At 46.5% G+C, this 17,064-nt stretch overlaps 1 protein-coding gene across 9 annotated transcripts in view; it reads right to left on the bottom strand.

Moving 5' to 3' along the window:
* Positions 1-17,064, bottom strand: part of SMCO4 (single-pass membrane protein with coiled-coil domains 4) — a 53,513-nt gene that overhangs the window by 24,796 nt on the left and 11,653 nt on the right. The window contains exon 1 of one of the 9 annotated variants that reach the window (XM_072969003.1): positions 3,451-3,638. The exons of 6 other annotated variants lie outside the window; for them this stretch is intronic. The gene's annotated coding sequence lies outside the window, so the exon portion shown is untranslated. Of the gene's footprint in view, positions 1-2,162; positions 2,424-3,450; positions 3,639-17,064 lie in introns of those variants that run through there. 2 more of the 9 variants (XM_031675380.2, XM_072968998.1) reach the window with 2 other exon arrangements.

Genomic DNA, 17,064 nt, shown 5'->3' with positions numbered 1-17,064 from the left:
GCAGGGATGATGATGACGATGCTGGGACATCAGCTGCTGTGGGGGGAGGTCAGTCGGTGTTTGCAGAGCCCTTCGCAACGTTAACCTTTCTCTCTTCATTACACACAAATGCAACTTTCACCCAATAAAACTCAACCTTACTATGTGTGCTCCACCATCATGCTCTCCATTCCACTTCTTTTTTCGTTTTAGTGTTTAAATGCTGGCAAAGTCCCCCTAAATGAATTTCAGAACCCAGTCACCTGGGTCATGACCTCCAGCTGGAGACGATGGCTTGGACTTGGGTGACGGCAACAGAGGAGAAAGAACAGACAGGACTCAATGAAGGATGAGTTACGGGCGGGGGGGTCAGGTGACTCTCGGGCCTCTGGGCTGGGGATGGTGCTGTTTCTGAGATGGGGAACCTGGTGGGGTGGGGAGGGAGGAGCAGGTGTACATCTGCGGGAGGAGAGGGTGCAATCAGACTCTTCTGTCTAGACTTCCTGCCTGGAGGAGGATTTGGGTGAGGTGACAAAGGAAGTTGCACGTAAACACTTTTCACCAAGCAGGGAACCATGTAGAGAGGTCTCACATCATAACTGTAGCTATTGATAAAGAATGCGTTTTTCCAGAATGTGCTGAGGCAGTGGGCAGCCTTTGCGGACCCAGCCCAGCAGTGAGTGATGGATGGCGGACCCGGGGACTTGGCACTCCCGCCAAATGTCTTTCCTTATCTGACCAACAGAAAGCACTAATCACATTTAATTAGAACCCGTCTGCCCATCTGTTTCCTCTACTAAGCGAGCTGCTTCAGGGCAGGGACCACCCTGGCTCATCCATCTCCCTAGCGCCCTGCCCTGCCTGCCACCTCCAGAAGGTGCTCAGTCAATGATTCAACATGATAAAACTCCCCAAAAGGCCACTTACAGTTCAGGAAACTAAAGTAAGGCAGAGCAAATGGGATTGGGGGGTTGCAGAATCCACCAGGAGAATTCTGGTCATTCAGGGGTTGTGGGTCAACAAACAACCAACTGTTCACAGAGAAAACGAATCTGCAAAAACATTAAAACCCTGGAATGAGCGATGGGTGTGGACCTTCATCATAATGATCAGAAACACTCAGCAGGTCTGGGATAGAATCAAGAAGACAAAGGAAAAAATGAAACAGGAAAAATGAGGCATAATGTGTGCACATCATTTGGCCTCTCCCAAAGATCATCCTGGATGTTCACTTCTTTACATCACTTCCCTCGCTACATTATTCCATCAGCTCGAGGCCTTCTCTGGGATGCTTCTTCACTCCAACCCTCTGCCATCCTTCAAAGCCCAGCTCTTTGCAGGTCACCTGTTTTTCCTGTATGTACATGACCTCCTCCCCCAACAGACAGGACGGTGTCACACACCTTCTTATGCATCCACCCCGGCCCCTTACACAGATAAGCCAACAGTAGTGGATTCATTGATTTTTTTGTACTGATTAATGGATTTTGGCATTAAGTACCAAATTCATATTCATATTTTCTAGTCTCACCCTCTTCCGTTGCAACTGTTACTAAAGCTGTCCTTTTTAATAGCAACAGTGGTATTTATTAAGTACCTACCACATATGATGCACAACTAAGGAACTTAAATATAGCTTCTTCATCTTCATCCTCAATCTGCACAGTTGGGATTATTATTTCCATTTCACAGATGATAAGATTGAGGCTCAAAGACAACATAGTTTAGTAAGTGGCAACACTGATAGTCAAACCCAAGGCTACTTAGCTCCAAAGCCAAATAAATGCGCAATCACTCTAAAATTTTAGCATATTCTCCCTGGCTCAGAGGCAGGAGAGCAGCCCATCTGATACGGAGTCCACACTCAGTACTCATCACGACGTAAGTAGGGCCCAACTCAGAGAAAGCTTTTTTAAGGCTCGAGAAGGCCATAACTTACCAAGACCCAGTCATCATTTCCTGTAAATATGTAAGTCAAGTAGCTTACTCTAACTCCGTGACTTGAAAAAGATGGAACATTTGCTAACACAGCATCATGTGTTTCTGAAATAATGTTTAATTTAATCTAAGAAACCAACAATGTGCAGAATCAATTCATTAGTGTCAGGTGATCAATAAAATAACCATGAACTTGTAACAGCCCCCATCCCCTACGTTACAGTCCCCCCAACGTTCTCACGTACCTTATTTCATTTGATCGTCTCAGCAGCTGTGAGGCGATTATTGTTACCCTACTGCGCACAGGAGGGAAAAAACACGACTAAGAGAAGCTCAGGGAGTGGCTGAAGGTCACAATGCCTGTTACTCAAGACCTTGTCATAAGGACAAAAGAACACCTCCAAGCAGCGAGCGCAGGAACAAGAGAGACCTCACGGTAAGGAAGGGCCACCGGGGACTCCCAGGGGACCACACCCCTCTCCCGGCTTCTCTGACTGCAGCTTCCTCCCACCTGCGGGCAGGCCAGCCTTCTCCTCCAGACAGGAACCCAAGGCCGCCAGAGTTCCAGACCCACTTTCCAGCTTCACCACCTCCAAGGAAAAGGTTCTTGGGCTTCAGGTTCAAAACTTCAGGGAGATGCGCTTGAAACGGTGTCAGCTCCGTCTCCCTCCTCCCCAGCCCTATGCTGGGTGGTGGGCTGGTGGCAACAGACAGCAGCTCCCCAAAGACATCTCTCCATCAAATCCTCTCTCCTCTCCACAGGATGAACCCCCTCCCCTGAATTTCTGTCATCTAGCTGAGAGGTCCAGAAGTGGTAAAGCTGGCTTTATGCTTTTCTCTTGCAGTTTCCACATAGCAGCTGCCTCGTGTCCCCTTTGGTACAGAATATCCCTGCACTGGCGGCTTGTAGAAACAGAGGCAGGGAAAAGCCCCGCTTTAACATCCTATCGCATGCCTGCAGTATTGCCTCTGAGATACCTAAAGCCTCATAATAAATCCTTCCCTTTTACTATTGGAAACAAACAAACAAAAAGTCAGGGAGAGCCCTGACTGGCCCAGTCAGGTCACGCGTCCACCTACACACACAGTCAGGAACCACACGTCACAGGTCCCAAGCATGAGAAGGACTTCCCCAGAGAAGTGTTGGGGGAACTAGTTCCAAATGAAGGAAGAAGGCTTATTGAAGGCAGATTAAACAATAAAAATAGGTAGAAACTCTGCGCACACAACCCCTAAGCCACCACTCCTCAGACCCCAAGTCCAGCGACCTTGCTCATTCCACACCACGGCTGACACTACGTGGGCACCAGGCTGTGCGGCAACCACAGTAAAGGACGGCCAGGCCATGACACGGCGCTAACTACGCTGCAAAGATGCTCAGTGCAAACAGAATCAGAGAAGGGAGAGAGCTCGAGTCATATCCTAACATGAGAGATCTCCACGCCACAGTTTTGTGCTGGGAAGAAACAGAAACTGTACTTCTCCACCCATGACAGTCAGACTCGCCTCCCTGCCTCCTCTCTGCCCCCTTACAGCTGAGGGAAGGGAGCCTCTTCTCCGGTCCACGTCTTCCGAGTCCTCTACTCTGCTGGCGGGTTCATCCCGGCCTAGGAGATGGTAAAGTTCCCTCTTCTGAGGAAGAAGGCAGGAATCAGAAACCCAAAACCGAGGCGACAAAGAGGAACCCACGAGCCCGATTCCATGCACAGACTGAAGCGCTAACACAGGAGGCAGGCACACCCGCTGTGCGCGCAGCGCTCGGCCCCGAGAGCGAGGGAGGAAGTGGGCAGGAGGCGCGGGCCCCCGCAGTCCTCTCGGGGGCTTCTTCTTCCTCTTTAAGGTAACCCAGCACTTCTGTCGCCCTCACCACCTGCCAGCCACTCTTCTCAGTGCTCCACACACATTCTCTGCTGCCGCAGCTCTGCCGGCTGCACGTGGTTATGGTGACTTCTGAAAGGAATCTAAGGCACGGGAGTTTGGGATCCTTTTCTCAGATCACCCCCATTTCTCTAGTTCCAGCAGTGGGTTTCTCTCCCCGAGCCCAGGGCGTGCTCTCCTTCCGTGGACCAGAGATACAGGTTAATATGCATGAAGCACTCACAGTGTGCCAGGCTCTTTCCTCCATTATCTCACCTCATGCTCACAGCAAGCCCTTTTTACAGAAGAGGGACTAGGCTGAGAGGGAAGGGGACAGCTCTCGGGACTAGTCCCTGCCAGTGACTGGCTGTGCCGAGTGGCGAGGCCAGATCCCAGCCCCGGGAGGGGGGCTGCACAGTCCTCGCTGCACCCTCATCATAGAGCCTCGCTGGAGGCCATCTCTTGTGCGCTGCCACTGGAAAAGCCACCCCTGGCAAGAGCACGTATGGACTGCCCCTTCAAGAAACTTTATTGGGGAGGGTATAGCTCAGCGGTAGAGTGCATGCTTAGCATGCACAAGGTCCTGAGTTCAATACCCAGTGCTTCCATTAAAAAAAAAGTAATAATAATAAATAAACCTAATTACCCCCCAAAACATAGTCAATTAAAAAAAAGAAACTTTTTAATTGAGGTAAAATTCATATAACATAAATTAATCACTGTGAAGTGTTCAATTCAGTGGCCTTTAGGCCCTTCACAATGTTGTACAACCACCGCCTCTCTCTAGTTCCAAAACATTTATCACCCCAAAAGAATACTTGTACCATTAAGTGGTCAGTCCCCGTGCCCACCTCCCCCCAGCCCCTGGCCACTACCTAGCTCCTTTCTGTCTCTATGGACTTACCTACTCTGGATATTTCATATAAATAGGATCCTACAACACGTGGCCTTTTGTGGCTTCCTTCATCCATGGCATAAAGTTTTCAAAGTTTATCCGTGTTGTGGTACATATCTGTACTCCATTCCTTTTTTTTTTTATGGCTGAGTAACATTCCATTGTGTGGATATACCACATTTTGCTTATCTGTCCTCCTGCTATGGACATTTGTATAAAGATTTGAATCTCTGTTTTCAATTCTTTCACACATATTCTTGGGGTGGAATTGCGGGGTCCTGCGGTAATGTTTAAACATTACCATGCACTTAACTTTTTGTTTAACTTTTTGAGGAACTCTTTAAAATATTTTGAAAATAGGAAATACTACAAAGAAAAGCCAAAAGGAAACTGAAAGCAAAATGCAAAATCTCAGTGAGATCAAAGAAATTAAAAAAAATCTTTTTCTAGTCCCACACTTCCTTTCAATTAGTTCAAATATGGGCAGAAGGAATCCAAACAGTACACTTCTTTCTAAAAGGCGAAGAACACTGGGAAGAGAAAGTTAAGATGTGCAATCTTACCAAATAATTAACAAAAGTTGCTGTGTCTCCACAATATTTTTAACAAGAAAATCACATTTAAGACAAGGATCCACTCAAAGCCACAGGGCTGGCTCTGAGAGTTTTAAACCAAAGAAAGGAGTTGAGAGGACCCAGCACAGGCCCTAAACTGGGAAGGCTTTCTGTTACCAAGGAAGACTGGATTCTCTGCTCTGGCTCTCATTTTTAGTAAAACCACTTTTCTCCTTGGAAAGACAAAAACAAAAAACAAAACAAAACAAAACAAAACAAAAAAACCTAGCACTCTTTAAAAAATAACCTTGCCACATCATTTGTCATCATAGAAATGCAAATTAAAATGAGAGTCCACTACACACCTGTTAAAATGGCCAAAACCCAGAACACTGATAATAGCACCAAAGGCTAGTGGGGATGTGGAGCAACAGGAACTCTCATCCATTGCTGATGGGAATGCAAAATAGGCTTGCATTGCATTGGAAGACAGAAGACGGTTTCTTACGGAACTAAGCATACTCTTGCCATCAATCCAGCAATCATACTCCTAGGCGCTCATCCAAAAGATGTGAAAAGTTATGTCCATGCAGTACGTGCACTTGGATGTTTATAGCAGCTTTATTCGTAACTGTCAAAACTTGGAAGCAACCAAGATATCCCTCAGTAGGTGAATGGATAAACCGTGGGACATCCAGACAATGGCATATTTATTCAGCTCTAAAAAAGCAATGAGCCATCAAGCCATGAAAAGACATGGAGGAGCTTTAAACGTGTATTACTAACTGACAGAAGTCAATCTGAGAAGGCTACATGCTGTACGATTCCAACTATACGACACTGTGGAAAAGGCAAAACTATGGCAAAAGATCAGTGGTTGCCAGGGGTAAATGGGGCAAGAAGGATGAGCAGGCAGAGCACAGACAATTTTTAGGGCAGTGAAAACTACTCTGTATGATACCATAACGATGGATACGTGTCATTACATATTTGTCCAAACCCACGGAACCTTCAGCATCAAGAGCGGACCCTAAGGTAAACCACAGACTCTGGGTAATTATGGTGTGACAATGCAGGTTCGTCAGCTGTAACAACCATACGACTCTGCCGGGGGTGCTGATGGATGATAACAGGGGAGGTCATGTATGTGGGCAGGGGAACATGGCAAATCTCTGTACCTTCTGCTCAATACGGCTGTGAGCCTAAAACTGCTCTGAAAAAATAAAGTCATAATTAAAAAAAATTATGTTCCATCCTTAAAATAATATTTCTAATCCACTCTAAACCATGAGCACAACTATAAGAAAGACTTGCTAGAAACTCAGTCCGGGACCAAGAAGAGTGAAGGGCACGTGAGAAGCAGCGCAGGGCGCATGCGCACCCTCTCTCTGCACCTGGTCTTTCAGCAGCTTTTATGAGGCTGATAATCACCCATGATTTGAACTGGGAGGACAGTGGCAAGGTGGGAATGCGGAGGGACTTCACCAAAAGAGGACCCGTTGACACCTTTAAATTAAGTCAAGAAGGAAATAGCTCCCTGAAGGGCGCAGTAGGCTAGCTACAAATGACAAAACTGACTCCTCTAATACAAGCAAGACACCGACATGGCAGGGGCGGCCGGCAAGTCAGGAAACAGGCAGGCGCGCTGGCAGCATCCACCGGGCAGGTGTTCAATTAGGCAGGAAGTGGGCTGACGACAACTCAATTAATTCTCTGTGCACGTCTGTCCCAGAGAACACACAGATACACCTGAAACACCAGCAGCAAGCCAGAGACTAACTCCACAGCCTGACTTTTGGCAAAAGCAGGATCTAGCAAAGACAAACGTGCAAAAAGATAAAATTACACCCAGATTAGCTCTAGTAAGCCCTATAAAGTTCAATCTAAAACCAAGGCCAGGAAAGAAACAAAGAGGGAAGGTAGCTTATTATGGATCAGAAAAGTTATCCCTTTCTTGTGAGCAGCTCTCCCTGGTCAGCCCCGGATACAGGCAGCCCTGGTGCTTGGATTGGGAACATGATAAAGACAAACATAAAATGATTTAAAAACCATTGGCAAAGTAATGGAATCACACTTATTTGCAACATCCCTTCTGTGTGAGACTCTGCCAAGCCGTGCCTTAACTCCAGCCCACCGGGCATACTTATGGTCTGAATACACTGGAAAGAATACAGAAAAGCATGAGGAATCATTTGGCAGAAGCTAGGGAAAGGGAAATACACTGAGAATACAAAATCAAAGAAAGAAAAACAAAGGTTATCAGTTCCAACACCTGGCAGAGCGCTACAGGTCTGAACAGTGAGTGGGATCTCACTCTCCTGGCCGCCAGCATCACATCACTTGGGCTGGAGAAGAAACAGAACACTCGGCATACAAAGCAGAGGATTCGAGCTAGAAGGAGTATGGAGCATCCGCACCACTCCCTTCTTTTAGAGAAAATAATACTGAGGTTCAGAGAAGTTCAGCCACATACCCAGGACCAGACGTTAACAATGGCAAAGCCAAGTCTACAATCCTGGTCTCCTGGAAGGTCTTCCACTAACAATACTGAGGAGGAGGAGGAGGAGGAGGACGAGGACAGCACCCACATATTCAAGAGTTTACGAGCAGACATTACCATGAGGGCTTTACATATATTGTCCCATGCAATCCTCAATCTGCTATTACTACCCATTTCACAGATGGGGTATGAAAAGGTTAAGCTACTTGCCCAAAGTCACACAGCTTATTAGAATCACAGGCAGATTTCTGACAACATGGATAAATCTGGAAGGCAGTACGCTAAGTGAAATAAGCCTAACACAGAAAAACAAACATTGTATGATCTCACTTATATGTGGAATCTAAAAAAAGTCAAACTCAGAACAGAATGATGGCTGCTGGGGGAGGAAGATGGGAAAATGAGGGTCAAAGAGTACAGACTTTCAGTTATAAGATGAATATGTTCTAGGATGTAATGTACAACATGGTGACTATAGTTAATAATATTCTATGTCTGAAATGTGCTACCAGGGTAGATCTTAAGTGTTCTCACCACACATACAAAAGAGTGGTGACTGTGGGGTGATGGATGCGTTAAAAAACTGGACTGTGATCATCATTTCACAATGCAGACGTATATCAAATCATCCTGTATTCCTTAAATACATACAATTTTTATTTGTTAATTATGTCTCAAAAGCTGGGAAAAAATAAATATGAGTTAAAAAAAAAAAAAGGAGCCCAGGCAGTAAGGGATCCTAGGTTTCCTAGCTGAAATCTGTGTTCTTAGCCCTTATACTTGTCTGCTTCCAAACAAGGAAGAAAGCCACATTTTCAACGAAAGTATACACCAGGAACTTTCTATCACTGGGTAATTTTTAGCGCCCACCACCTTTCCCGCCAAGGGAAAAAACCAATCAGCACTATGGGATATAAAGAACAAAAATATTTTAACTTTGGGGAGAAAGAAGGCTCCAGACTCTCCAGCCTAGACAATGGATTCGATCAGACTCAGACCTGAAAAATTAGGGCCAAAACCCAAACCAAGTCCTTCTGGGATTCTGTCTGGTGTGTTACACCTTCCACAAGTCACATACTTACTTTCACATGGTTCATTATCACTGGACAGTGGGCCCAGCTGGTGATTTCAGAAATCAGTATTTACCAGATCTTGGCGCTTCCACGAAAAACATCACAAAATCACCAGCTTAATCATATACGTGGCTATGTTCAGTTTCAGGAAACAGTTACTTTACTGTGGTTAAAAAAAAACATTAAATTGAAACTGATGCTTTTTGATTAAATAAAAAGTACTTGACTCTTCTGAAAAATGCCATTATGTTCTCAGAGTCCACAAGACGATAGTCTCATCTCATTGTACGTGGAAGACGCTCTGTTCTCTCTAAACTATGGAACCAGAACACCTCCCTGCACAGACACCTGCTCCACCGCAACACGTGCTTCCTTTCCCTGCACAACCAAACCATGGGTTTGGGCCTCTAGTTCCATTCGAGATCTACAACCAGAGAACCAGAGCTCTAAATGGGGCCACCTGCAGCAGACCCCGCATGAGTCACTTAATCTCTCTTAATATTAATCACAAAAACAAGAGCAGCAGATAATGCTTCCTGACCCCTTATCAGATGCCAAGCACTGGGCTAGTGGCGCTTTGCTCAAGTTATCTCCTCCAATCCTCCCCACACCCCTGCGGTAGGTACCCTTATCACGCCCACATTAAAGATGGAGAAAATGAAGCTTAGTAGGGCTGAGAAAGTCACCAGGAGCCACACACCTGGACACTGCACGCACAGAATGCAAACCCAGATTCCTCAGGCTTCAGAGCCAGAGCCACACCTACCACACGTGTGATGGCTCTCTGCTCTCCTCACACACAAAGCACAGGAAGGACCTCCACCCTCTCTCCCCCTCAGGACAGTGCACGACGTGTGTTGACGTCTCCCAGTCCGAAGGGAAAACTCTAACCAGCTCTCCCGGACAGACAAAGTGACAACTACATACTCAGCCCTGGGTTAAGGATGAAAGGAACATACAAAGGAAGAGAAAACAGATCCCCACCCGCAAGGACTTTACCATCTAACCTGTACTGACCTAAACTAATCCTGTCTCTCTAGGGCATTTCTGGCCATGAAATGTATTTCCAGTCAGAAGTGTGTTTCCATCGTGATCTGGGATACGTGCACACATACTAATGTGCTGACACTTTTTAATTGTCTCCCTTTTTTTAAAATTGAAGTATAGTTCATGTACAATATTATATTAGTTTCAGGTGTACAACATAATGATTCAATATTTTTACAGATTATACTCCATTGGAAGTTATTATAAAATACTGGCTATATTCCATGTGTTACACAATATATCCTTGTCACTTATTTATTTCATACATAATAGTTTGTATCTCTTAATCCCCTACCCCATGTCCCTTCCCTTTTTTTTTTTTTTTTTCAATGTGTCAACCCACTAAATTGATACCGTGACTATGGGTGCTGGAAGACAACTTGAAAAGCCCTGCTCTAGAATGCACCACTTTAGCTAATTAAATCTGATTTTTTTTTATCGGCAAAAAATATAAGGAAGTCCTTCCTTACATCTAATTTAAGTTTCCTGGGCTGTCAGGCTAATTAATTGTGTATGGGCGAATGCGTCCTCGCGGCAGAGGCAGCAGCGTATCAGATTAGTTAAGGGCCTGGGATTAGCAGACCTGCAGTCAAACGCGGACTGACTTGCCTGCTGCCTTAGCTGGCTGACTTCTCCAGATCCTGGCCTATAAAATAGGAGATAACACTACTCACCCCTCGGGCTTGTTATGAAACACCTGCCCGGTACCCGGTTCTGCGTTCCTCAACAGAGGCGCTGTGGGCCTGGGGTGGGGAGGGAGACAAGCCTGGTCTGTGGGCGGGGCCTGCTCTACAGGGGACCCTCAGCCTCCCTGGCTCCACACAGCTCCCGACGCCCCCTGGTGGTTGAGAGCCAACTCTGCAAAATAAATGGCGCAGTTGACATGGCAATCACCCCACAGCCTGCTCCACCACGGCAAGTGACCCCAACTCCTTCACCTCTTTTACATAGATATCACTTGCATTCCACATGCAAGTACGACATGTGAGATGCCTGCTCTATAGCAGGGCCCAGGCCAAGTCCCCGCCCCTGGAGAGCGTGCCATCAAGCTGGGCAGGTGGATAGGTAAACAGGTAACTGTAACCCACCGTGCCAGAGGGTGTAACAAAGTCCAGGAGCCCAAGGAGAGGGCAGCTTATGCTGGAAAGTCCACCCCTTAGTACTACATGCAATTCTTTTAGTAGGAAAAACCACAGCTAACAAATTTCTAATTTGTTAAGAACTGGTAACTATCACCACCAAGCCAAGACTCAAGCCCAGAAGAAAAGCATCCTTGTCTGCACCCACAGCAATATTAGGACAGCCACCACGCTGGGTCTACCTCCCTGATGAGACTGTAAGTTCCTTGAGACTCAGAGTAAGATGAATTGCTCAAGATCTCATGGCAAATATATTCAAAATTAGAATCCCCAAAGATTGAAAATCGCTGGTCACTTTTCCGATTTCTCTGGAACTTGCCCTAGACTTGTCTAGAACCAAACTTCCAAGGAAGGGAGAAGAGGATGAAAGACCTCCCATTAGGTGGTCAAAAATGTAAGACTGACTCTGAGAGATGCTTAAGTAGGCCTCCTGAGAGGCGAGGCCAGAAGCCTCAAATTTAGACTTTAAGTCATCTTAAGGTAATTATACAGTCATTGCATGTGTGTGCACGAAAAGTATCAACATGTCCAATGTGTACATTTAAAATACCTGTTTCTCAGTATGACAGTTTCTTAAAAATCTGAAAATAGAGTTACCATATGATCCAGCAATCCCACTCCTGGGCACATGTTGGGAAAAGATGACAACTCTAATTTGAAAAGATATATACACTCCAATGTTCATAGCAGCACTATATACTATAGTCAAGACGTGGAAGCAACCTAAATGTCCATCAACAGATGAATGGATAAAACAGATGTGGTATGTATATACAATGGAATACTACTCAGCCATAAAAAAGAATGAAATAATGCCATTTGCAGCAACATGGATGGACCTAGAGATTATCATACTAAACGAAGTTAAGTTAGAGAAAGACAAATTATCATGTATCACTTACATGTGGACTCTAAAAAAAATGATACAAATGAACTTATTTACAAAACAAAAATAGACTCACAGACATAGAAAACAAACTTACAGTTAACTGAAGGGGAAACAAACACAGTTAACTAAACTGGAGGGATAAATTAAGAGTTTGGGATTAACATATGCACACTACTATATATAAAGTAGATAAACAGGGTGCTACTGTACAGCACAGGGAACTATATTCAATATCTTACAATAACCTATAATGGAAAAGAATCTGGAAAAGAATAGGTATATAAATGTATGTACAACTGAATCATTTTGATGTACACCTGAAACTAACACATTGTAAATCAACTATATTTCAATTAACAAAAAAAAAAAGAAAAGAAAACCTCTTACTAAAATTCTGTTTTGGCATTTTTTTCATTTTTTAAAATACTGAGCCTGGACACTTGAGAGGGCCATGTGGTTAACAAGGACTCCCCTTAGCACTGGTCCCAGCAAGTGAAACAAACGTCAGTCACCCTATCCTAAAACCAGAAAGAAAAGGAAAATCTCAGGAAAATTCTAGCTAAAAATCAGAGTTATTCAGGGTTTGTTATGCTTTGTCCCCTCCCTCTTGCTCTGGAGGAGGGGGTTTCAGGAGAGGTCAGTTACTAAGGCTCTGCCCCGTAGCTGAGGTCCGTGATTTCTCCAAGTCATGCTGGTTTACAATAAAGGCAGAATTGGGTCCTGGGTGATTTTATGTACACTGTCTCATTTACACCTCACCCAGCTCTTTTTGATATCATTATTATGCCTGATTTATAGACTACCTACTCAGAAGGTTAGTAAAAAGCCAGGAAGTGGCAGGGAGGGGAACTAGGGATGGGCCTGGGCCCTGCTGCCCGTGAGCCCCCTGCGCACCAGCCAGCAGGGACAGCACTCAAGGAGGGCGTGCCTCCAATTCCAGAAGACAATTGATTTTAAATAAACACCTCCTCTGATGCTTTTTCTGAAACTCCCAGAGAGGCTGTGGAGTCTGCTACCTCAAAGTCTCAGGTCTGAGAAGTCCCTTAAGAATCCTTGTCTGTGAATTGAGGGTGACGGGGGCTCGCTGGGAGCACTGGGTGAGGCAATGCCTGTGCAAAGACCCAAAAACTCCAACACGTCAACAAATATAAATGACCATGAGCAGCAGCATCACCGCCAGGACTCCGTTAGTAGCTCAGGGGGAAGAAACTGCAGAGAAAGACAAAGCAATTACACACCCAAAAGCTTGTGTTTATTCCTCCAAACTGCAGGGAAAGCACAGAGTACTGGAGACGGAGGGTCAGCATCCAGTGCACACAGAGGAGAGGGTTAAATGGCTCCATCACTACCTATGTTATCTCGTGGACCCCACCACCTCACTGCCTTCATCCAAGGTCTTGGGCAAGAACACCAGAGAAAAAGAGTGAAACAGAAGAGGAATCCAACAAAGAGAGGAGGTTCTGAGGATTCTGGGGTGCAGTTATATCAGAGAGATAGCCTAAGATACAACTCCATCTGCACACAGAAGCCCCTCTGAGTTGGGGGCCTGCCTCCCCAGCACCCACGGCTGGCTCTCCTGGAAGAAAGGTCACATCTTGCCTCAGAACAGGCTCAGGAGCTGCTACCATGCTCCCCACCCCCAGCGGGGCACGCCTTCCACTCCCAGGGCCCCAAGACCAGTGTGGAGTGTACAAAAGGCCAGACTCTCACCAGAAGGACGTGGGTTCAAATCTCTGGCCCTGCTACTTACATACCCAAGCCTGCTGGCCAATGACTGCATCACCCTGATTCACTGTGTCTGTGCCTATAAAACAGAGACAGTAATCCCTATTTCCAAGGTTGTTGTGAGGATTAAATGAGATACTGTGCCTAAAAGGCTCCCCATGCAGGAAATCATCCACTGGCAGCTCTTACCAACGTAAGCAGGAGCCAGCGAATGCCAGGTCAAAATTAAATTTCAGTCTTTAAAAGAAAAAGGTTTCGTGAAGTTAGTGAGAACCAACAATGTTGAAAATTCTAGGAAGTGAGGTGGGAAAACTACACCCTGCGGCTCCGGAAGGTTTCTGAAACCTCTCCACCGCCAGCGGCCCTACAGGAACAGAGAAGTAGCTGGCGTCTCCTGTTACCTCCAGACTCTTCACACTTTATAAATACACCACCCGACCAGCCAGAGTGCCCACCGCCAACCGCCTGGGCAAACAAGTCCAACGGGATTCAATCCGGAAATTAAATGTCCACACAGCCCAGCCACACTCAGTTCAAAATAGATCTCCACGACCTACTTAGTCTTCCAGCACTGTTCTCAAAGCCAAAACCAAGCGGACAGGGAGGTGGGGTTGCTGACTTCAGCAGGGTACTGCACAGAACCCCCGGCTTTCCCATCACTTGAAACGTGCACTGACAGGGATGGCTCAAAAAATTATCTCGAGGGTAGACAGACAGAAACCCTAGTTTTAAAACAGCTGATTCAAGCGGCTGTTAAAAAGCAAAGCATCCCAGAAGTCATGCAGATAATTCAGCCTTCCACCCAGCCCCAAGGATGCACTTTCATTCATTCAGATGGAAGGTTATAACCTCTCTTGGCAGTGGCTCTTCAAGCTCTCACCCTCAGAGTTGTTTCTGGAGTATCTGCATATTCTCCAGGACTCAGTGGGCTCTTTGAGAGCTAACACCCTGCCTTCTGTATCTCGATACTCTGTAATGTCTCGCACAACGCCGTGTCTTGGGTCAGCAAGAAACAAGCCCTGCGCCCCCCATGAGAAGGTGAGTGCCATCCCCCACCAGCGACAGTCCTCTGGGTCCCAGCCCACTCACATGCTTGGCCACTCAAGATTGGAAAACAGAAACAGACAGACTGATACTTGCTGTTGAAACAAGGAAGACACACAAGACCACAGAAAGCTGCTGCATAGTTTCAACCACCATGTAGTTACAAAACGATCTCCTCCACTTACAATTCATTTCACTGGGGAGATGTGAGCCTTGGGAGGGTAAATCCAAGGACCTTGGCAGAGTCACATGCCAGTAAAATCCCAGGGCATTTCAACATACAGTGCTAGGCAGACAACAGAACACCGCATTTCACCAACTAAGTGATGGTGGAAGAAGCAAGCTCATGGTAAAAACCAAAGAAAACAAGCTAGAGCAAACCTGCTACCCTTCACATCCCAATCCGTCCTCCTCACGTCTCCAGGGTCGGCCCCACACACTCTCCCCAGACCACTGAGCACTCAGAAGTCCCATCCTAGAAACTGACCCGATAGCCCTTAGTTTACTTAGCGCGTTCCCCCAACATCATGACATTTAATCGTCTACAATCACGGGAGGCAAGCAGAACAAGCATTTTTCTCACCCACTTAGAAATAAGGAAATTGAGGCCAAAGCATGTCTACCACAGCACAGACCTTCCAACTCCAAGTTCAACGTCCTGTCTCTAAAATCAGCCCGCGCGGCACACCCAGGCCTGACGAAGCCGGGTATCTGAGCTCTAGACCACAGCTCTTTCCACTGCCCCCAGTGCTCAGCACCTTCTAGAGACAGGACCCTAACACCCCCTCCCTCTCTCAGCAGCCCCAACGCCTCCCCCTGCCTCACAGAGGCAAGCAGGAGCGCAGAGACCACCACCCCTGGCCCCATCGGCAGGGCACCTATGCCAGCCGCTCACGCCCCGAGCCAGGCTGACCGCTCACCTCCCTGTAAGTAAACAAAAGGCCAGCACTAGAGCTTTCACAGGAGAGACACACACTCAAGGAATGGCTTTCTGCAATCAAGTGATGACCACGGGGCAGGGCAAGTCATCACGGACTCCAGCAGCCACAAGCCAGATGCCAGATTTCTGAGCCCCAGCGCCCCGGGTCCACTTCTCGTCTCTGGGACTACTTACTCTCTGTGACCTTAGGCAGCTTTGTTCCTCTAAGCCTCAGCTTCCTCATTTATAAAATAAAGGGTTAAAAAAAAAAAGGGTCTCACGGTGAATACACTTCACAGAACTTAAAAATGGTTTAAAAGGTAAGTCTTACATATATTTCACCACAATAAAATAAAACAGGTTCACATCTGTATTTAAAAAAAGATCTCACAGGTACATAGCGAGGAGTAAGACTGTAATGGCAAGTTCTTGCAGTGTGGAGCACATATTAACCCCTACTAAACAGCTACTGATTATTTATAGTAATTTTAATAGCTCATATTATATAGATAACACATGCTGACCATAGAAAATGCCAAAAAATAGAAAGATCAAAACTCTCCTGTAATACCAAGATCAGGAGACAACCACTGAAATAAAATTCTTTATAGTGTTTCCCCAATGCATAGACATTTCTTAAATTTGGAATGCAATGTACAGATAATTCTGTCATCATGATCCATTCTTTCCTATTTACTAGCAATTGTAAAACCAACTGTCACAACAACATCCAGAAATAAAGGGACTTTGTCCAGGGCAAGGATCAAAAGTTGCATGAAACTTGAGACAGGAACAAGGAGCTCACGCTGAACAACTGTAGGGACGCCTGCCCTGGAGTCATACCCAACACCCGCCACCTGTCCCCTGCCTCCCGTCAATGTTCACCCAGAAAGCAAGACTCTGGGGTCTGGCCAAGCAGGACAAGGGCCACCGGGGAGCTCTGTGGGCGCTCTGCATAAGCCAGGCTCCCCGGGACAAAGAGCTCATATTCCCGCTGCCCTCAAGCAGCTCCCACAGTGACCAGGGAAGTCGGTGCATGCAGATCACCCCAGGACCCATGCAAAGGGCTGCAGGGGAACGCAAGGAAGGAGACATGCGTGACAACCACTGCATGCAATCCCCAGGTGAAGGATGAGATAACCGAGGCCCAGGGAGGCAAGTGACTGTCCCAAGGCTGCAGGGATGGGACCAGTCCCAACATGCAGCCAAAGATTGAGCACTCAGGGCCCTGAGCTTACTCACAGATGCTGCCTGCCAGGAGCCCAGTTGAAAAACCAAAAAGGCAAAACCATCAGGGCCTGCATCCAGCCAGTCCTGCCCATCCACAAGTCCTTGTTTACTAAGTGCTTGGGGCGCGTCAGCATGAGGCAAAGGCCGCATGGGAACAGGATGAGAGGCTGTTTCATGGGAGCACTTGGTGTCCTGCCTGGCTCCCACTCTGGGGCAAGGCCTCTCTGCCTCTAGTGTGGAAAGGAAGCCAGACACTGCAGACTCCTGGGGAGTCC

The sequence above is a fragment of the Vicugna pacos genome, chromosome 10 (genome assembly GCF_048564905.1).
Source record: "Vicugna pacos chromosome 10, VicPac4, whole genome shotgun sequence".
In the NCBI taxonomy this organism is placed as follows: Eukaryota; Metazoa; Chordata; class Mammalia; order Artiodactyla; family Camelidae; genus Vicugna; species Vicugna pacos.
Note: the sequence above shows the minus strand (reverse complement) of the source record. Positions and strands in the feature narration are given on the sequence as shown.